Genomic DNA, 8,365 nt, shown 5'->3' with positions numbered 1-8,365 from the left:
TATTAAGCTTTCATGCCTGTTAATCATGTCTTTTATTTCTAATATTTTGTTCCATTGATTTCTTTTCGATGCTTTCTTCTTTGCTGGGGTTTTACATGTTTTTATTTATTTCAAGAGAACTCATGATCGAAACATTCAATGGCAGCTACTTTAAACTCTTTGTCAGGCTTTTAAACATACTATTTGTGGCAATGTTCTTATCTGTTTTCTTTCCTCATTTAGGTTGTAGTTTTCCTAGTTCTTGATGTGAAAAGTTATGCTTAATGTGTCCTTGGTTCTGAAGACAGAAGGGTGCAATATCCTTGACCCTCAGTCTTTTCTAACAAGGAGTCCAGGTTTATGTGCAATAGAGAAACGGGGGTTGTGTATGTATGTCCCACCTGATGGGCTCCTTCCCTTATCTTCCTGCTTCTTTTTTTTTCTTTTAAGCTTTTACTTTATTTGTTCTCTAGGAAATTGTCTGCATGATATGGCACATAAAGTCACCGTAGATCTACTCCTTTAGCTTTTTGCCAACACCAACGTTGGCTGGCCTTTGAGGGCCCCCTGACCTTCTTCATTCTGTTCTTGTGTTCCTTTCACTGTTTTCAAGGAGTCTTTTTCTACTCATAAAGGCCACGTTTTGCCAGTCTATGTTTGAGCTCATTCTGCATAATCTAGAGACTCATAGGTCATGCCAAAGCCAGTTGTTTTGACACCACCAACGTGGGTTCTGAATCCAAATACGAAGATGATAGCTGCTGGGGTTTTGTATATTTTGGCTAGCTTTTCCCGAATGTCTATCTTTGGTGCTGTTGCCTTCCCAGGGTGACAGACATCAGGGACCATCTATTTCCTTTGAAGAAGAGGATTAGTCATGAACTTCCTGGTCATGAACTACTGTGTCATTCTTGATGGCTACTGTGCAAATGAGGAAAAGAGCCTATCGTCCCACTTCTTTTCTTTGGCTAGAGCTCTTGTCCTTTGTCTTTATTTCAAAAGATTGTTTCCAAACACATTCACATTAGTATTTTTGTCTGTTTGGTAAAGGTGGAAAAATAGGCAGCTTTCACATCCTGGACTTTTCAGCACACTGTGAAAACATGTAAGTACATGTGTCTTTACATTGAAAGTAGGGACTCCATGTTTCTAGCTCATATTTGCACCCTTAATCTCACATTTTATGTCTCACAACTCTGTAGAGACCATGCTTTAGCTTTAAGAGCATCCACAGTTATTCCACTTAGTGGTGAATGTTTCTTGACTGATATGTCTGATTTTCCCATTGAAATGTGAATATGCAATTTTAATCCAAAATAGTAATGATACCTTAAAAACAGTGGTTCTCAACCTGTGGGTCATGACCCCTTTGGTGTCACATATCAGATATTTACATTATGATTCATAAGAACAGCAAAATTACTGTTATGAAGTAGCAACGAAATAATTTTATGATTGAGGGTCTCCACAACATGAGGAACTATAGCAAAGAGTCACAGCATTAAGAAGGTTGAGATCCACTACTTTAAAATGTATTCTCGAATATGTAGTTGTTTGGGGATGGATGGTCTTGTTGGTAACACTGTATTTTTATAGTTCCATGAGAAAATACATACCACATAGATTCTTTAATGTTCTATGGGAAAACATTGTTGGACACAGTTTGATAAGAACACTCTTAGGGAACATGCAAATCAGTGAACCTTTTAAGTATATTTTGTGTGTTAGAACTGTATGATTTTTAAAAGACAAAATTGTTTACATTCTAAGACATATTAACTATGCATCAATAAAAAGGGGTGCATGAAACACCACAGAAATGAAATTCATTGTTTACACATAAATGATTCGAAAATTAGAAGAAACTTGATATACATAAGCCTTTATTTCCAAATTCCAGAGTAGAAAATATTTGAATAATAGAGTCTAAATGTTAAATTGCCTTTTTTTTTCCTTTTAGAAAACAATATAACTATGACTGTAGCAGCAACTCCCTTCTGTAACTGAAATGATCTGGGCAGAGCCTGGGGTGGTTTCGAGTTTGAGTTGAGAGTATTGTACTAACACATTCCAAGTTTCCTTTCTTAACTTATGACTCTGGGGCTGAAATAATGATCTATTTTTCTTCCCTTTAAAATAAATCTTTTCCCGCTTCTAACTACCAGGGGAATATTACGAAAACATTCAGAACTAACTTCACAGAACTAACACAGCCTAAAAAAACACGCATCAGCATTGTGGAAAAGGCTGTATTCCCAAAGAGGTAAAAACTCCAAACACTGTGAGCAACACAGAACTCTTTACTGTTGATTCTGAGAAGCATTAAGTTTGGAGTTCCCGCAGCTCATTTAGCAAGAATAAACTTACAAGAAGAAGGCAGGATGAACAGAAAAGGAATATAAACAGGAAAGACTCCCCTGTGCCCCGTGTTATTCTTTATCGAGCAGCCTGCCTGATTCTGAAAAGTTTGAGAGATGAAGGTAAGATGGGACAGAGGAGGTGCGGAGCAGAATGGGGTCTAAAGTAGAAACTTTAACACTGAATAATGCCCTTTCTCCTCCACAGTGCCTTGTTCTTCCAGAGATGACGCTAAATGACAGACAGCTTTAGAAAAGTGATGACCACCCTTCACACACACGTCTGATCCACAAACACAAGGCAGAGAGAAAACTAACTGGGAATGGCATTGGGTTTTGAAAGCTCAATGTCAATCCCCCTTTCTCCCCCACCAAGTGAAACATTCTCCAATGAGGCCATACCTCTTCATCCTTCCTAAACAATTCCAACAAATGAGTACTAAGCATTAAATATGTGAGTCTATGGGGGACATTCTCATTTAAATCAGCACAGGTAAGCCCCAGTCCACTCTGGAGAGTGCCATCCCTGGAGCAATAGGCCTGAACTGTCTAACAGTGGCACCTGGGGAAGCAGACAGAGGAAGTTAGTATGCAGCATTCTCCCATGGCCTCTGCTTCAGTTCCTTTGTTGGCTTTATTTGATGATGGATGTTAATCTGTAAGCTGAAATAAACCCTTTACTTCCCAACTTAGCCTTGGACAGAGTGTTATGGCACCAAAAATCAAACTACAACAAAACCTAGTATCAGAAAGTGGGTCTTGCTGGGATAAGTCAAAGTATATGGCTCTTATGCCTTGGACTATAATGTGTGAACAAACCAGTACAGCATTCCTCCATGGTTTCTGCTTAAGGCTATGCCTTGAGTTCTTGCCTAGACTTTCCATGAAGACAGTTTGGAACCTGTAAGATGAAGTAAACCCTTGTAGTTTTGGCTGTGGTGTTTACCACAGTAACTAAGACATAAACCTGAACAATACCAAAATGAATATACAGTGCCCAACATGTATATTGCCAGTGATGCCAAACAAGACAAGTCTCTGTCTTCTTGCTTCAGATATTATATGCTAAACAAATGACTTTCCTATAGTCCTTTTTACCCATTTCTGACTTTTGTTGGATTTTCCCTGTTTGAAATGCCTTCCAAATGTAGCACTTCAATGCTGTACTAGTAGGTGCTTATAAGTATAAGAAGGTTGACATATGCCTTACTGGGGAAATGCTTGTGTTAGATGGCCTTCCTTCAGGCAAGAATTATAGTGCTGTTTTATAATAGTTCAGCACTTCATATTGAAAACATTTATCAAACAAGCTGCCTTTAAACACAAACATGCAGATAGTGAAATTATACATTGGTTAATGAAGACAGTGTTACCAGTGACTGGTGAAAATCTGACTCTGTATAGCCCACCGTAGTAATGCTTCTGTGTTTGATAGCTTGTTATTTATAATATTTTGTAACTCATCACTTCAGAAAATAACCAGACCTATTTGTAAAAAGGAATGATAAGTGTAGGAAGCAATACACTGACTACAGAAGCTCTTCCTTACAGTGCTGACAGGCAAATGAGAAAGGGGAAGAAAGGGTGGATGGATCATAGCTACTAAGGAAGGGTAGACATTACTTAGGTACCTGAAAAACACAACTGCTCTGGGTGGGGGTTGTGTTCTGGACAGAGAAAACAATGTGAATTCCTTGAGAGAAGATGGAATGATAGAATCACGACATAAGGAGGGACAATTAGTCATCTGGGATAGGTCTACAAAATACCACTCCACTCACTAGTGTCTTAAGGTCGAAGATCAAGGCCAACAAGGTTAATTCCATCAGAGAACTATGATAAAGAATCTATTTTGTGTTGATTAGGTTTCTGGTCATTTGCCTAAAACCTGTGTGTTTCTTGGCTTATGTGATTTCACTTGTATGTGATAGTCTCTCTGTGGTTAACAAATTCCCCCTCTTTTCTAAGGACAGCAGTCACACTGGAATTGACATTCTGCACTCCTGTATGCTTCTTAACATTGCAAGATTGCTAATACCTTTTGTTCAAATAAGGTTACATTATGAGATGACTGGGAGCTGAGAGTTTAAAATCAAAATTCTGAAGAAAAACATAAATAAAGTCACACAAAGGAGGAAGGACAACAAACAATGGTTGAAGGATTTGCAGCCGGGGCCTGTGTAAAAACTCTGATGAGTGCAGACTTGACTCTAAAGGCAGTGTAAGGGGAAATGTGCTTTAGCGGAGAACTATACTCTGCCTAGTGATACTCTCTGAGATTATATGATATTAGTTTTCTATTGACTTTGACCTATTTTAATGTTTTACAGCTATAATTTGCAATGCCAAAAAATTCTTATAAATAAATGCAATTGACTTACCAAGATCACAGTTGAGTTTGTATTTATACTTTGCATATAGTTAGGACAGTTGTTGAATTCCAGTACTTTCAATGCTTAATGGGAAGAAGATAATTATTAACACACATTCATTTCTATATGTAAATAAAAGTTACTGTTTTTACCTTTTTTTGGAAAACGATCTTGCAGAGCAATGTGAAGCCTTCCATGAGTAAACCAACAAAGGAAAATGTGTGCGAGTGAGTCAGGTTATACACTAGATCCATTTTTTTAAGATTTATTTATTTAGCCGGGCAGTGGTGGCACACGCCTTTAATCCCAGCACTCGGGAGACAGAGGCAGGCAGATCTCTGGGAGTTCCAGCCTGGTCTACGAGAGCTAGTTCCGGGACGGGCACCAAAGCTACAGAGAAACTCTCTCTCGAAAAAGCAAAAAAAAAAAAAAAAATTTATTTATTTATTATGTATACAGTGATCTGTCTTTCTGTATGTTTGCTGACCAGAAGAGGGCACTAGATTTCATTACAGATGTCTGTGAGCCACCATGTGGTTGCTGGGAATTGAACTCAGGCCTTCTGGAAGAGCAGTCATTGCTCTTAACCTCTGAGCCATCTCTCCAGTCCCCCACTAGATCCATTATTAAGAGGAATGATGGTCCACATCACAGCAGGGGCCGTACATATATGGGTGGCCAGTGATACCACCCGGGGCCAGGGTGTCATCCAGTCCCAGGCTGCTGCAGATGTCATATCTGGGTCTGTGGCCCTGTTACAGCCAGGGTCCAGATTGACTCAGTGGTTCAGGTTACCCCCAAGGGCTATGAAGAAGCCTGGAGTCAAACCAACCACCTGAGTTCAGGTTGGCATTGGAGAACCAGGATGCAGCCATGTCTGAGTGTCCTGTGTCTGGGCCGGAGCTGCAGCTGAGGGCCATGCCAGGGTCTGTGACCCCACTGCATCCAGGGTCTGTACTGATGTCATGCTTCTGTTGCCATCGAAGGCCGTACAGACACCAATGAACAAAAGCCAAGTTAGTGCTCAGGGCCATGCTGCCGATGGGGGCAGTGGTGATGTCTAGACCCAGCTGCTACTAATGGCCATGTTGAGGTCCATGGTTCTACCACAACAGGGGTAATAACGTGAGGTCTGAGTCGTGCATTGCCACTAATGGTCATGATTGGAATGGCAATCTGTGGCCTTGGTGGTGTTCGGAGACCACATAGCTGTCAGAACCATTCCTAGAGGGTGGCCGTTCTTTCCACATGGGGCTTAAGCTGCTTCCTAGGACTATGTTTCAATCCCTCGTCCAGCTGCAGCTGGGGTCTGTGTTGGGTTCTGTGATCAGTGTCATCTCAGGAGGCCTAAAGAATCATGTGAGATGAAATCAGAGGACTATAGTGAGCCAGTCGTGCCCTTCAGTGCCCTGGGAAAGTTCCAACTTAAAAATTCCCCCACCCTGCCGAGCACTGGTGGCGCATGCCTTTAATCCCAGCACTCGGGAGGCAGAAGCAAGTGGATCTCTACAGAGCAAGTTCCAGGACAGGCCTCAAAGCTACAGAGAAACCCTATTTCGAAAAAACAAAAACTAAAAAAATTAAAAATTCCCTCACCCACAGCAGGTCTATTCTTCACTCTGGAAGTCTAATATAAAGCAACCCTGCTAAAACTTTAGTCTGAAGTGTTCTTGCTATTCAATAATTTGAATAAAATTAATTTCTTTAGTTATTAGATTCCAAAGTAGATTTCAAGTGCTTTCAGAGAGCTCTGGAAAGATATCTTGGGTTTAGTCAGCAGATTCAGGGGCATTCTTTCCTTTCCCCCTGCACTACAATGACTGCTGTTTTCTCCTCCCTTTCCTCGTGAGAGTAAAGGCTTTAAGAGAGTGTAATTGTCTGTCCCAGTATGAGTTTGACTAGCCTATGCACTGAGGATGACTTCAAACTCACAGAAATACTCCTGCCTCAGTCTCCAGGTGCTGGAATTAAAAGTGTGCACTCTCACGTCGAGCAGTTCTCTTTAGATATATGTAGTTTTCTTCATCTTGTGATTTTTTTTCACCTTGTGATTTTTACAACTGCTGGGTAATTTCTGTTGTGACCCTCTACAAGAGGGTATCTCCCTGCTCAATAGCTCTGTGATAATAACAAAAGCATCTTAGCATGTTTAATTATTTATAATTTAAGCTAAAAGTAGTTACAGCTATATAAATAAATGGAAAGAAAATGTCTGGCAGTGACATTAAGCCCAGGCTGTTTTGATCTTTGACAGCACTTGGTTGTGTAGGTGCTCCATGTGACCTGACTATGTTTTGAATGCATCTCTATACTCATAATAACAGTCAACTCCAGAATTTCTGGAAACTCTTTTCACTGCACAAATTAAAAGTTTTTCCTGTGGAAGGAACCCCTTCTGAAGAATAATCCTTTCCACCTTGAATGATCAGTCAAATCATAACTTGAGAACTTTCCTATGGAGCTGAAAACATGGGAGGTAACTCTTCTCTTATTTGTAGTCTCTGGCTCTAACATACATGGCCATGTGGGCATTAATATAAAGGACAAAGAAACAAGAGAGGGTCTGAAGAGACTGGGTTTGGAAGAAGCAGTAAAGATGACAGTGGATCAAAGTACAAAGTACCAGGGGCCAAAGAGTACAGCAGGGAAACGGGTTCAAAGATGGCGGGAAGACTCACCAAAAATTAAATGTGAAAATTCCATATGGAAACCTGCACTTTGGCTTTCAGAGACAAAACAAAGAAAAACCAGCCTACAATTCAAAATCCCAGAGAACCTAGACAAGAAAGAGGACTCTAAGAGAGACATACATGATGAGAATCTAATCTATAATGGAAGTAGAAAAAGACAGGATCTCCTTAATAAATTGGGAGCATGGGGATCATGGGAGAGGGTAGAAAGGGGAGGGGAGAAGAAGGAAGGGGAGTGGAAAAAATATATAGCTCAATAAAAACATTTTTAACAAAGAAAACCTGCACTTTGTAAAACAACTAAGAATAAAGTCTTGGCAACTGCACCTGGAGAATTGATGTTTTTCTCTAAAGACATTTAATAAAATCTTGCACAAAGACCAAAAGAGGTAAAAATAAAATGCCTTTATAAGTGAATTTTTTCTGTTGTTTATAGTTCTTTTTTCATCATCAGAAACAATCTCAGCATAACAAGAAAGAGACCTTCCCCTTTTCCTTTTTATTTGAACCAGGGATTTGCATGTTCTACGGATGAGATGATTACAACCATGAAAAGCAAATGTGTATTTCAGGTGAGTATTATACATAAGTCATAAGCTTTACCTATTCAGCTTCTGTGTGGAACACTTAGAATTCATGAGGTACGCTGCTGTGTCTGTTGGTACTTCTTATTTTATTATTTGCTATTGTTACGCATGCATTTGCTTTTCCAGCACATGCCCTTCAGCATATGATATGAGCCTTGCCTTCTAGTGTTCACTAAATATCCAAGAATAGTGGCAGATATTGACACGCAAAAGAAAAATGATTGATGCTAAATTGCTTATCTTTTGAGTAATGGCTTCTTGGTGGGTGACAGTAAGAATTTACAAATCCCTGTGTTTATTAATTGTTAATATTTTAAATAGTGGGCTGAATAGTAAACCAAATAACCTCAGGGCATCCCATTGAAGAAAACTGAATTAAA

At 39.7% G+C, this 8,365-nt stretch overlaps 1 pseudogene; it reads right to left on the bottom strand.

Annotated features, from left to right (window-relative positions):
- Positions 1-493: 493 nt before the first annotated feature.
- On the bottom strand, positions 494-864 carry LOC121453654 (annotated as a pseudogene).
- Positions 865-8,365: the final 7,501 nt, after the last annotated feature.

Source organism: Microtus oregoni, unplaced genomic scaffold, assembly GCF_018167655.1.
Source record: "Microtus oregoni isolate MIOR12 unplaced genomic scaffold, Mior012 000011F_ref0000422, whole genome shotgun sequence".
NCBI classification, from domain to species: domain Eukaryota; kingdom Metazoa; phylum Chordata; class Mammalia; order Rodentia; family Cricetidae; genus Microtus; species Microtus oregoni.
Note: the sequence above shows the minus strand (reverse complement) of the source record. Positions and strands in the feature narration are given on the sequence as shown.